Source organism: Nymphaea colorata, chromosome 8 (genome assembly GCF_008831285.2).
Source record: "Nymphaea colorata isolate Beijing-Zhang1983 chromosome 8, ASM883128v2, whole genome shotgun sequence".
Lineage (NCBI taxonomy): Eukaryota > Viridiplantae > Streptophyta > Magnoliopsida > Nymphaeales > Nymphaeaceae > Nymphaea > Nymphaea colorata.
Window position 1 is genome coordinate 1,297,634 of NC_045145.1, and position 15,225 is coordinate 1,312,858.

Here is a 15,225-nt window from a genome sequence, read left to right on the forward strand (position 1 = left end):
TTAATTAGTGCAATAGATTACATCAACATGATTTTGTCTTACCTTGGCAAACATAATTTCAATATCATGCTATTTTTGTTAGTTTTCGACTCTAGTTTTTTTTTTAATTTCTTTTTTTTTTTTAAATCAAAGTTGAGTACACTGCATATAGTGGAAGGGCCTGTTGGACATTTAACAGCAAACTATTCCCACCGATCAGATGATCGATGTTACCAGAATGGGCGGAGACATTGTTTCCAATAAATGCTTCAGTTCTGTGGTCAACTCAAAAGCACTAGTCCTCGGGCTGCACACATGCAGTCGTTGCTGTGCTCAAGCTCCAGTTGATCTGTATAAGATCAGCAAAAGGTTGACTCGATAGACCAAAATTGTGGCTTGAGCTTGACTCGAGCTGTACAAGATCAGCAAAAGGTTGACTCAATAGACCAAATCGTGGCTTGAGTTTGTCTTGTTTAAGTTCCTTTACCAACTTTTCCTTCAATTTCTTTGTTTTAAATATGAAAATTTTTAAAAGAAGCTAAATTAAAGAAAGTAGAGACAAATTCATGTAACTCAAACTCGACTCCTTTATAAACTTGAGTTATCAAATCGAGCATAACTGAACAAGCTCGAGTCGAGTTTGAGTTAGCTTGACTAATTGTACAGGGCACTACTTAACTACTCTGGCCCCCTTTCTTACAGCTGTTCTTCCATTTTCTCTCCTTGACAAACCTGGTGGTGAGTCGTTCACCATAACCTCACTCTCCAAACCAGTCATTTCTTTGCTAGTTTTCATTCCATCCAAACAAAAAAAATCCTGAAATTTATTTTTTAATGAAGGAGAAAGAATCAAACCTGATGAGGACTCATGGTTCTCCCATCCGATTCTTTTTGTTATCAATTGAATCTCCATCTCCTGCTCTATGTTCTCGTCACCCACCAGCTGCTTGGTCTTCAAGTTACTCTGCAATTGTTGGTTTCCTGTAAATGAATCTCTGCATTCCAATCTTTCGTCTAACGTTCATTTTCAACTTCCATCTGCCTATGGAGAAACCGGAACTTGTTATCCCCCAATTCTGGTTCTGCTTTTGATCTGGGTCTCTCCTTTGTTAACTCCTTAGCTCTCCTGACATAATGATAATCTTCAATTCCTTCCACCCATCTTTCTTTGCCGCACCCTCCTGAGAAGAAACCACCAATTGATCAACTCTACACCGACTTGTAATATGAGTATATATTCGTTTTGCAATGGGAGGAAAATTTAATGTTACTCACATAGTTGATTTCTTGAAGAACAATTCTTTCCTTTTCTAATTCCAATTCAATCTCGGATTTTGGACTGAATTCCAATGCTACCTGCACACAGATTCTGCAAGCCCCATTCTTGACATCCATTGAGTATGGATGTCATCTATCATCGGTTCTCCCCCATAGCGCTTGGCAATAGATTGGAAAGTGCATCGATTCCATTAAATTACTGGCAAATTAGGAACCCTAATCCAGATTGGCACTCCCATATTCTCCTCAATCTATAAGGAACATCTTGGATCCCATCTGCTGCCAAACATCACTCTTCCACCCAGTTTCAATTCTACTCTAATGAAATTTAATAGTTCAACCAAGTATTTGGTTAAGCATACTACCTAATTTAGAAATGGTTTCACAGTTGTGCTGGAACTTTTGAATTCATGAAAGAACTTGGGAATTAATTTGCGGCAAGTAATCACCACAATTTCTCAAAACAGAAATGAAAGAAATGCTTTGTGTCATTTGATTGTGTTACTTGTTAGTCAAAAGCAGAATTTATGTTGCACGAACAGCTTGCTGGGGATTAGGCCCCTTACATTTGTTAAGCAAAATCAATGCGCAATGGAGAGAGGTCAGCAGAGCTGCAATTAATGCTGACATACATGGTGATGTTCGCCAAGAGTTGACTCAACCCTTCAAAAGCACACAAAAGGAAGCAATCTAAAAACCATAGATACATGTTAGCAGTTAAACTGCACAGAAAGAGAGCTTAATTTCTACGTAAGACTGAAGGAGCCAAAAGGCATATTTTTGACAATCATTTCGTTGGCGACTTATAGCATAACCAGTACTAAAATATTTAATTCACAAGAAAAATAAGATCAAAATCACACAATTGATCCACTTGTAGGGCTATATACGGGCTGAGTCAAAATTGAGCTCGTTCGGCTTGGCTTGAGCACGAGTTTAGCTATACAAGGTCAGCTTGAACTCCATTTGATAGACCAAGCCACAGCCTGATTATGACTCTTTTAAGCTTGTTTCCCATTTGACCTGATTTCTTTTTTTGGTTTTAAGTTTGAAAAATTTCAAAAGAATGCCTAGATATGGTTTACTCAAGTTCAATCAAATCAATTTTAAGAAACTTGAACTTGACTTGTTTATAATCGCGAGTTTGAGTTAACCTTGAGCTTAACAGAGCAAATTCGAGTTGAGCTTGAGTTGGCTCGACTCGTTTTACAACTCTATCCACATGACACACATTTGGACTCGTCCCCTGTTTATAATGGTGAAACATGTCAGTTAAGTGGGGAAGCTTCAACCTAAGGATGTCAATATGTCTCATTTGAATTGAATGTCCAAGCCAATTGCTCCAAAAAATTTGGATGAAAAAAGAAATTTACTAATCAACTAAAAAATCACATAGGATTTGAAATTAAGAAATGACATCCGATAGATTTAGATTCATATATGCATAAATATTCGAACGGATTCAATTTAGTTATATTCAGTCGAATTCAGTTCAATTCAGATATACAAAAATATCTGATCAGATCCAGATGGAACTTAGGTTTAAATAAAAATTCTATATTCAATGCCTTACAGTTTGTAAATCAGCCAGACTCAGTTAAAATAATGATTCAGATTCAAATTCATATATGAATATAAAAATAGGATTCGGATTGGATTTTGATTGTGACATCTGATTTCAGATTCAGATTAGGATGAAAAAGATGGACTTAGATCAGATTCAAATTATGAAATCTGATTTTGGATTCAGTTTTGGATGAGGAAAAAAAATCAGATTCAGATTGTGGAATCTGATTTTGGATTCAAATTTGGATATAAACTATAAATCATCGAACCAGAGTATAAGTATCCATCTCATCGCCAACATCTCATTCCAAGCAGATGGCCATCAATGAGCCTAAGATTGGAACGGGAGTGCTTTGGCCCCACTGCCTTTCTTTCCTTTTCTGTCTAAAGCGATGTTCTTTGCAAGTGGGGATGTTAATGGATTGGATTTAAATTGGGTATACTCTTCACCATTCCGTTCTTTAGGTATTCACATACTGGTATTCGAATTCAGATTTTAATAGAATGGAGAGATATCATGTCTGAATCTGAATTCCAGATCTGGTTTCACAATCCGAATCCAAATTTTGAACTGTATCTAGAAGATTTTCAAAAGGTAAGAGCATTGGATATGAGTAATAAAACTAAATCTGATCTGAATCCATATCGATCTGGTACTTATATATGTCAGAATCTGAATTTGAATCCACTCGGATGTTATTTTTTAAATCCGAAGAGATCGATTTCTTAATCATAGACTAATTTTTTCCCAATATCTGTTTTTTTTTTGGAACGGTTCAATTGGACATGCGATCAAGATGGAAAATGACATTTAAAGTCTACCATCTTACCAAGTGATGAGGCAGTTCCAATTCTTTTGCTTACATTACATGGAAAGGCACGATATCTTGATAAAGGTAGAAGAGAAACAGAACATATCATTAAGTGACAAATTTCAATGATTTTGCAAAAATTGTCCAAAACAATAATGGAATATGGAAAAGGTATTAGAAAAAGTGAGGAAGGTGGTGGTGGGACTCAAAAGAGGAGTTCGAGTTGTGTTTCCGGCCAGTGCACGCAACAATCATATGCCAAAAGAAAAAGAAAAAAGGGGCATTTTGAAATTAGAGAGAGAGTTCAGGGATCTGTTAGAGCCACAAAGACGGGTATCCTTCGCTTGTTGTGGGCCGCACCAGCATTGGAATTGATAACCGCATCCACCATCGCTTCGAATTCTTCCGACTGAGGCGTTATCTTCTTTTCCTCTTCACTTGACACCACTTCCTGAGGTGTGCTTAATCCTTGAGTGCTCACTCTTGGCCTGCTGACCTGCTCAAATGCAAAAGATACGAATCAATTCCTTGAAAACATCACCGGTTTCATAATTTGTCACGAAGTGTGAATGGTTTCATGCTTCAGTAGGCCTAGTGACAGTAGTGTTTTCTTAAGCCGTACTTCGGGCTTGTTCCTCTGAGGCTCCGGCCGCAGCTCCTGCTTCCCGTGTGCAAACTGCAACCACATAGGTGTGAGAATGAGATGTTGAACCACATATCACATATGCTAGTGCAGATATAACTAAACAAATGCATGCACACTCTACCAGCCTCCTACGAAAGAAGTGTTAAAACATGGAAAAAAAAAACTTATGTGGTTGTGGTTCGGCATTTTGATCCCTGCATTCACGGGAAAGGGAGCTTTCTCATTATTCATCCTATGATGTTTTGGAGAAAGATGGACTCTCAATATTGAGAGTACAGGCCAGACTATTTTAGGTAAGATAATCACCTAGAATCCTACGTGGTAAGTAAAGTGTCAAGAAAAAGGGATCAGATCTCTTATCAAGATCTGTTATTGTTATGCACACTACATTTTCGGTGGTTAATGGATTGGAAAAGAAATTGTGCAATATCATGATCTTGTATGCCAAAAATCTTGTAAGGGATAACCTTTTTTGTACTATATATATGTTGCTCAAAGGAATCAATAAAAACAAGTTCTCTCCAGCTTTATCTTTCACGCTTCCTCTGTTTTCTTCTCTAAGTTTTCTCATGGTATCAGAGCAAAACGAGGGAGGGAAATCAACTGCTCCCTTCCGTTAACTCCAAAAAATCCAAGCTTTTGCAGAGAGGTTCTTCAGACACTGGAATTGGAATAATCTTCTGCTGACAGCTAGAATCGCCTGAAGAATCATCACCGGCCTTCCTCTCTGCCGCCTGATACACCTTCATCTCCAGCAAATTATTTCGAAGAACGGCGGAAAGGAAGTCAGGGAAGGGCGCCTTTCTCACCGGATTCTTCGTGTTATCGTTATGCATATCTTGATAAAAATTACATGATAATACACTAGCTTGGATTGTATTATCCAAGTGCGACATGGCAGGTCATACTTTTCAACCTGCCATGTCGTAATCAAGGTTCTTTTGGCAATCCATGTAATCAGTAAAAAAGAGGCAGGCCCGTATCAAGAGAACTGAAAATATGAGGACCATATTTAGAATTTCTAGAAGAATCAAGCCCCTAAATACAATTTTTTCACAACGGATCCGTTCTTTTCATCTCTCCAATTTACTGCATCACATGGAGTTTTGTGTCCTATTTACTACCTTACTCTGTTTGAATGAATATGGAAACATGAAGATGTGGTTCTCTTTAAAAAAAAAAAACAAAAATCTGTCAGTTCTTATCTCTGGTGTACAATATTCAAGTTCGTTATAATACAATGTTCATTTTCATTTTGGCTTTTCAGCTTTTCGGGATGAGAATGATATCTGCGCGATACTTTGTTACATAAGACAATCAATGGATTATCCTGATTGAGTATAAACCCCAAGGGTGAACAAAAATATATCTTTTTTTTTCGTTTCCTTTTTTTTTTTTGGCTCCCAAATTCAAATTTTTTTTAGAAGCAAAAAAAAAGGAACATTTATCTATTTCAGCATAAACAGAATAGACCAATTAAAATGACGAGACATTCACATATAATAGCAAGAGGAAGGAAGTCGTGTGGCACCGACAGCTTAAAGAAACAAATTGAAATATTCATTTGCCTTTATGTATTTTCTTCCAAATTGTAATTGGAAAGAAGCCTTTAGCTTTTTTAGAGATAGAAGTTGGGTATTATCATGATCTTGTATACCAAAAATCTTGTAAGCGATAACCATTTTTTGTACTATATATAGATATGTTGCTCAAAGGAATCAATAAAAACAAGTTCTCTCCAGCTTTATCTTTCACCCTTCCTCTGTTTTCTTCTCTAAGTTTTCTCACAGAGCAACAAGATCTTGATGGGTAAGGGAACAATGAAATAAGCAACTATAAGAAAGGCAGCTGTAGATAATCTTTTCCAACAGAAAAGTTAGGTAATGGAGACAATCCCTGTGATTGTACCTAGGAACTTGTGAGGAGTATGACTCATTCTTGGAAGTCTTGTAGTTTCGTCACTTATGATGGCTGTGAAGGTAAAGCCTTTAGACTAGACTTGAACCATGGCTTCCATGCACGCTGTGAGAATTTGGAAGGTTCCGTTCAAAAAAGGTTTCTTAAACATGAGGAGAAAAGACCAAAAATTTACAAGAAGATGGTAACTGAAACTTGTTTAGATTCCTAACTCAGTCAGACTACATACGAGCCAAGATTGGAAGGCTGCATTGGATCTAAAGTGCAATTTGATTCCCATTCTACCATCTTTTCTGGGTATTTGGGATTTTCCTAAGAAAACAATAAGATGCTGGTGGGACAAACATATAATTTCTGAGCAGCAGCATCTTTGAACGAATTCCATTCATAAAGTAAATTTCACAAAAAACATGAATTTTATTGCTCCAGACAATCAGAATCCTAATTTTTGACCTCAGCTTTATTTTTAGAACCACCTCTTAATTTAATGTCCAAATTGGGTGAACTTGGGCCCAATTATATGGAGTACCCATGAGATCTGCCTCAAAGTTAATTGAAAATATGTTAACCATATATTAAGTGTTTATGAAAGGAAAAAAAATCTAGCTCCACCCTTATTGCAGAAGAAAAAAAATCCCACAAAAATGAAAAAGAATAGACAAGTCATGGGCTTGGTGCTGGGTGTGCAGGGCACCATTAATCTCTCCATCTGACTATCCGTGTAAGTTGTGGCCCCTTGTTTTGCAGTTACCTCTGTTCTAATTTTCTTTCCCTTGTTATCTGAGCCAAGAACTCCCTTTGGATCATGTCACTATGCTATGGAAAAGTGCAGCATGGCTCGAGTTGACACGCAAGTTCGAGCTAGCCAGTATTTAACTGTTCCTTTACTGTATATTATTTCTAGTGTAGACAACATATTTTCGTGGCTAAAATATGGAATGAATAAAAATTATTACCATTAAAAAACATGTTTTTTTATTTGCATCCTTGTATTGCCGAATGCATTGGAAGAAGCGCGTATATATGAAAGAACCAGCACCAAGGAATTACAACAGAACAGCTACAAAGAACTAGCACCAAAGGAATTGCAACAGAACGACCTACCGCAAACAGAATCAGCTTCAAACCAAACCATGCAATTGTTGCGACCTGGAACTAAAATTTTCAACAAATTAGCCAATATAAATAAATGAACATATTGCATGGACCAAATTGTACATATATCATAAGTTCTTTGTATAGGTTAAGTTGATCTTTTACATACAAGAACTTGCAAGAAAAGATGAAGAAGTCTTCCAAAATAAAGGCACTGCTTTCTGTCAACAAATATGAACTTTACCACCTTGTAGATGATAATAAGAATCATAGTGGGGTACTAAGTTGAGCAGTACTACTTCGAGGCTACCCTTTAATTGCACTTTGAAATATTTTTAATTGAAGAAGTCTTCCAAAATAAAGGCACTGCTTTCTGTCAACAAATATGAACTTTACCGCCTTGTAGATAATAATAAGAATCATAGTGGGGTACTAAGTTGAGCAGTACTACTTCGAGGCTACCCTTTAATTGCACTTTGAAATATTTTTGATACCCACTCCGAAGAAGTGCCATCCCAACCCAGACTTCACTGATGACCAAATGCATTAAAATTTGTATACCACTCAAACGTGCTCTTCTTCATCACAATTACAAGATTGGTTTGATTCAATAAGAAAGAAGATGAGATGGTTGTAAAAGATACTTTCAAACTTTTTATTTACCTCCTCAAATTGAATACAAGAGAACAAGAACATAGGTCAGATGATTGTCTTTTTAGACAATTTAAGTAGTTTTTGCTACCTGAAAGTTTAAGTATCCTTTGTAATTCTTTCTTTTCAATAACAAACCCACACTCTGTTGCTCCAAATAAGAAAATAAAGAAAAAAACATTAAAAACGATGAAAAAGAAAGATAAGTGATTATGGAGCGAGCTTTTTATAAAAGGATTTAACTAAAAGTTGAATTCCTCCATTCATGCTTCCCCTCCTTCTTAGAAGCACCCCCAACCTATTCAGAATTCTATTTAAAAAAATAAATACATAAAATTCATTTTGGCCTGGACACGCTTTTCTCATTGTCATTTGTCTTAACACTGTTTGAAAACTATGCCTCAGTTTTCCACTAGACAATTCATTTTAAGACAAGTTATCCAGTGAAACTCATTTGAGACAGTTTCTACCAAAATTCATGCTTCCCTCCTTCCTAGAAGCACCCCCAACTAACAATTTTCAGAATTCTATTAAAAAAATATAATACTGCTGCTTTGGCAGCGTCAAAATCAAGTGTGAATGTCATGTTTCGCAGCAGATCTTTAATTCAATGTACCAAAAGTTGGATGGGTTAGCATACCATCCATCTAGATGTTGGCCTGGACACGCTTTTCTCATTGTCGTTTTTGTCTTAACACTATTTGAAAACTTGCCTCAGTTTTCCACTGGACAATTCATTCAAGACAAGTTATCCAGTGAAACTCATTTGTGACAGTTTCCACTTACAATGTCATTTATGTAATGACTCATGGACCAATAGTGGATTAGAAATTACTCGTGCTTGATCAGATATATCCCAATTAAATAATTATGTCAATATTTTAAAAATTTATATTAACAACCATATTTTTTCGAAGGGTAAAACAAGCATAGCATAAACGGTCGGGCTTGAGGTGTATGGAGATGCATGTCTCTAGTCGATTCCCAAGTGGTGGAGTATGGTATATAAGTTGAAGGGAGCATTGGTGGTACTACTAATGTACGTAGCTCAAAGCCCTATAGACTTGGGAACGAGGGGTCTTAATGCTTCTTCTTTTTTGAGTGGTGAGTTATTGACTTTGAAAGGGTAACAACAACTCGCTCAAGTTTATAGAGTAACTACTTGTATTACATAAAATGTTGTTAAACAGAGAAATTTAAACTTGTGCTTTTAATTGTGGATCAGACTCAACACTCCAACAGCAGTCACTGAAGCCATCATGTTTTTAAAAATTTTTGAAGGGGCCAAAGTGACTTTTTTTTTTTTTTCTTGACTGTCAAAGAGTAAGTTATTTACATTTCTCAAAATCTGGGAGGGTACACTGAACTCATGATAACAGGGTAATTCATTTCCCTAATTCTGAAGGGCATTTTTTCCTCTTTCTAACTTGGGTAATTTGGCACCCGACCATTGACTTGAGTGCTGGGGGCTATTGACTTAGCATGAGGAAGAACAACTTATGCAAGACAAGTTCCACAGGGACAAATTATCACCATTCTGAGGTCAGTTCTTCAATGCATAATAATGGTTTACTCAAGTTCAATAAAATCAATTTTATAAACTCTAACTTGACTTGTTTATAATGACGAGTTTTGAGTTAAGCTTGAGCTTAACAAAGCAAATTCGAGTCGAGCTTGAGTTAGCTCGACTTGTTTTACAGTCTATCCACATGACACACACAAATGGACTTGTCCCCTATTTATAATGGTGAAACATGTCACTTGGAGTGGGGAAGCTTCAACCTAAGGTGTCAATATGTCTGATTTGAATTGAATGTCCAACCCAACTACTCCAAAAACATTTGGATGAAGAAAAGAAATTCAGTAATCAACTAAAAAATGAGATAGGATTTGAAATTAAGAAATGACATCGGATTAGATTTAGATTCATATATGCATAAATATTCGAACGATTCAGATTTAATTATATTCAGTCGAATTCAGTTCAGATTCAAATATACAAAAATATCCGATCAGATCCAGGTGGGACTTAGATTTAAATAAAAATTTTATATTCAATGCTCTTACAGTTGTAAATCAGACAGATTCAGTTCAAAATATGGATTCAGATTCAAATTCATATCTGAATATGAAATAGGATTCGGTTGGATTCTGATTGTGCATCTGATTTCAGATTCAGATTAGAATGAAAAAAATGGATTTAGATCAGATTCAAATTATGAAATCTGATTTTGGATTCAGTTTTGGATGAGGAAAAAAATCAGATTCAGATTGTGGAATCTGATTTCTGATTCAAATTTGGATATAACCTTTCTTAAATTCGTATCCAAACTCAATCCAAGTATAGAAGTATCCGTATGGACAAGAATATATTTTATTTGAATCAGATCCATTGGCATCCATCGTTGCAGATTTTCTCACTTTTCTAATATTTTACATTTTTAGTTTTTGTATTTAGGTCCATCGATTTTCAAGAAAACCATGGTCAGTCGTTCTATTGAGTCCTCCAACTCCTCCAAGAGTATCGGTGACGACTGTTCCCGATGTTCTTAATGAGAAGGTTTGGAATAACTTCAGCTTCTCCAAGAGTACACCCAAAATTGCGTAACGTACCAGCATGCTGGAGCTTGTGGACATTGAGAAATGATTCCATAATTGGGTGGTGGCCTTTTGGATATGAGTAATTACTTAAAACTAAATCTGAACTGAATCTGTATCCGATCCGATACTTATATATATATATATATCAGAATCTGTAAAACAAATTTCTTTTTTCTATTTAGACAGAGCATATGTCATAAACGCGAATCTCTCTTCTGAAATCCTTCCTTAAAATATATATATATATATATATATATATATATATATATATATATATATATGAGCGGCGCCACCCAGTAAGAGAAGCAATAAGATTTTGCCAGGTAAAAAGTTTTAAAGTCTATCTTAAGTAGTCATCCTCCAAACGCGTCACAACTTCTCAATGGAAAATTCTTTATATCATGCAAGCGAACACATATACATGGAAAGAATGGTAAGGCGATGTTGGTCAAGCTAATGCTCCAGACAAGGATTGGACCTCCTTTAAGCCAAAACTCCCTTTGAGTGGGATCCATTAGAGCCACAAGGAGGGTAGCCTTCGCTTGTTGCAGGCCACATCAGTATGGGGATTGATAACCACGTCCACCATTGCCCGAATTCCTCCGATTGAGGCATTATCTTCTTTTCCATTTCGCTTGGCACCACTTCCTTAGGTGTGCTTAATCCTTGAGCGCTCACCCTAGGCCTGCTGACCTGCCCAAATGCAGAAGACACAAATCAATTTCTTGAAAACGTCACCGGTTTCATAATTTGCCGCGAAGTGTGAATGTTATCATGCTCAGTAGGCCTAGTAACAACAGTGAGTACAACAACAGTGTTTTCTTAAGCCATACCTGGGCTTCTTCCTCTGGGCACCGGCGCAACTCCTGCTTCCCGTGTGCAAACTGCAACCACATAGGCATGAGAATGAACTATTACAACCACATTTCACATATGCAGTGCAGATATAACTAAACAATGCATGAACACTCTACCAGCCTCCTATGGAAGCAGTTTAAAACATGGGAAAAAAAGAACTAAAGCATGTATGTGGTTGTGGTTCAGCATTTGGATGCATGCATCCATGGGAAGGGAGCACTCTCTTTATTCATTCTTTGATGTTCTTGAGAGAAGATGGACTCTCAATATATAGAGTACAGGCCAGACCATTTTAGGTAAGAAATCAAGTAGGAATCTTACTGATAAACAAAGTGTCAAGAAAAAAGGGATCAGATCTCTTATCAAGATCTGCTATTGTTATGCAGATCATGATAAAAATACATTATAATACACTAGCTTGGAGTGTATTAACAAAGTGTGACATGGCAGTCGCACTTTTCAACCTGCCATGTCATAATCACAGGTTCTTTTGGCTATCCATAGTAAAGTAAAAGAGGCAGGCCCGTATCAAGAGAACTGAAAATATGAGGACCATATTTAGAATTTCTAGAAGAATCAAGCCCCTAAATACAATTTTTTTCCACAACAGATCCGTTCTTTTCATCTCACCAATTTACTGCATCACATGGAGTTATCTGTTCTATTTACTGCCTTACTCTGTTTGAATTAATATGGAAAATGAAGTGTGGTTCTCTTTTTTTTAAAAAAAAAAAATCTGTCAGTTCTTATCTTGGTGTATAATATTCAAGTTCGTTATAATAAAATATTCATTTGATTTTGGCTTTTCAGCTTTTCAGGGATGAGAATGATATCTACGCGATACTTTGTTACATAAGACAATCAATAATTATTTATCCTGATTGAGTATAAACCCCAAGGGTTACCAAAAATATATCATTTTTTTCGTTTTCTTTTTTTTTTGGCTCCCAAATTCAATTGTTTTTTTTTTAGAAAAAAAAAAAATGAACATTTATCTATTTCAGCCAAACAGAATTTTAAACCAATTAAAATCGACCAGACATTCACCATATAATAGCAAGAGGAAGAAAGTCGTGTGGCACTAACAGTTTAAAAAAAAATTGAAATATTCATTGTGCCTTTGTTAATTTCTTCCAAATTGTATTGGAAAGCCGCCTTTAGCTTTTTAGAGATAGAAATTGTGTATTATCATATCTTATGTACCAAAAATCTTGTAAGCCATAACCTTTTTTTTACTCTATATATGTTGGTCAAAGGAATCAATAAAAACCAGTTCTCTCCAGCTTATTTCCTCAGTTTTCTTCTCTAAGTTTTCTCTTGGTATCATAGGAAAATGAGAGAGGAAAATCGACTGCCCCTTCCGTTAACTCCAAAAAATCAAAGTTTGTAGAGAGGTTCTTCAGACACCTGGAATTGAATAATCTTCTGCTGACAGCTAGAAATGCCTGAAGAATCAGCACCGGCCTTCGTCTCTGCCACCTGATACACCTTCGTCTCAGCAAATTATTCCAGAGAACGGTGGAAAGGAAGTCAGGGAAGGGTTCCTTTCTCCCGGATTCTTCTGTACTCCGCAGCAACACCTATCACCGGAATTTCTCAGGGTCGACTGAATTTCTCTGCTGCGGATGTCAGTGACGAGCCCATTGCAGATCCTCACAAATCATCTCCAGAAATCTCCTCTCGGCAGCTCCTGTTCTCAGCCTACAGGTTCAGCTCGACAGCAGGTTCCCTCAACCATTCACTGAGTCACAAACTCAGACAGTCATATTTGCTTCTGTTCAAAGGCTATGGTTTCTTCTCTGATTTAAGACGGCAAAAGGGCTTCTCCAACGGACGAAAGAGGGTGGAAACAGAATTTGGGCTGTCGGACTGTAATGAGGTTTTTTTTTTGGCGTGCTTTGAACTATTTCTCTGTTTTCTCTGAGGAAGCTTGACGGTGATAGTCTGAGATCCCTGGATTTTCTGCCCCTTGAACGTGAGCATCAAAGCAAAATTCACGAAGCCTGCTCTGTTCCGTAGAATGAACACCACTGACTCGGATTCATCAAAGATCTTCATTCACTCCTCTTATTTTGCTCTCGGCCTGCAACTATGGCTTCTCTATTTTCTGAAGGTTAGTTTTTTTCTCTTTCTCTGCGTCAAGAGAATTTGAGTTTCGGAAGTCATGGAGTCAATACTTGGAGCCGGAAAAGGAGGGAAGACGTCTACTGCTGCTCGAGGGAGACCTGCTGCTTGGCCTGCTTGCCGAAGGAAGGGGATAGTGAACCCTCATCCCCTCATATATCTCTGCCTCCTCTCCCTCCATGGTCGTGTCTCCGATCGATCTTTGCGTGATGACAGGAAGAGACGCAAGTGATTGTTTTTCCCGAAGCCCAGCTGACCATTGTCTTCCTTCTCTAAGAATAATGAGAAGGAACTATGGCAGACCAAGAAAAGAATAATGGCGACTTCAGCAATTCAAAAATTCTCATGACTGATTCCTTCTTTTTACATCGTTCTGATATGATAATCCCAGAAGTGTTTCCTCTTTTTACATCATTCTGATAATCCAGAGATGTGTTGGTATCTCAAGCACTTAACGGTGACAATTATGCCATTTGGAGTAGAGCAATGATAATGGCCTGTCAACAAAAATAAACTAGGCTTCATAGATGGATCTATCAAAGAGCCAAAAAAGGAGATAAGAATTTGCCTTATGAGTTAGATATGCAATAAGATGATTCTTTCATGGATTTAAAATTCATTAGCAAAGAAATTGCTGCTAGTATTGCTTATGCTACTTCTGCTCAAGATGTATGGGAAGATTTAAAAAGCAGGTTTACTCAGAGTTTAGCACCAAGAATATATCAACTGCAGAGTTCTATATGACAACTTCAACAAGAGACTCTATCAGTTACTATGTACTACACAAAAACTAAGGTGTTATGGGATGAACTTAACTCTTATTCTCCCATACCGTCTGGTTCATGTGGTGCTATGAGAATTTACTCAGATCATATTAAAAGAGAAGAGTAATCCAATTCTTGATGGGGCTAAACGACTCGTAGTGAGCAATTCATGGTCAATCTTACTACTTGATCCCTTGCCAACATTAACAAAGTTTATGCTTTAGTTCTACAGGAAGAAAAACAACATGAAGCAAGATTCTGTGTCACATTCTCGTCACCAGTTTGGCCTCCATTGAACTGGCCGAGGTCATCTCTGCAGCCACCGGATCTTCATTGTCGACGACATCATTGTCATCGACATTGGTGCTATATAAGATGACAATGTACTGGTCTTGGGAGGAGACGGGCAATGTCATTATGGTGCCAGGTGCAAGGTGCTTTATCTCTCCCTCTTTCTGTATGTGTGGTACACTAGACAGACCATGTCGTGCTTGGCTGGCAAGACAACAGAATTCCTCGCAGATTGGCACGGCCAGTTGGAGGAGAGTCCACTAATACGGTGCAACCATAGTTGAACTGGCAAGCTTCACACGGTTATAGAAATCGTAAGCTGTCCAAATGGGACTCAAGAAACCATGGTTAACTCTGAAAAGAAATAACCGGTGACATGTCGTGGACCATTTAACCTTCGAAGTTTGAAATCCGTATTCACTAGAACCTGCAGGTATCTTAGTTTGAACATGCCTTTGATGTTTGCCATGGAAACAAAAAAAATGAGCCGAAATAGCTGGGGCGCAGCTAATATTCGTCAATCCCAGGTCAAACTGTAGGTTATGAACATAACCTATACAACTTGCTAGCAGTTCCATCAGATGATGAGGCAAGATTTGATCTGGCAAGCTCTTACCTCTTTTACAACTTGTGCTTTTATTAT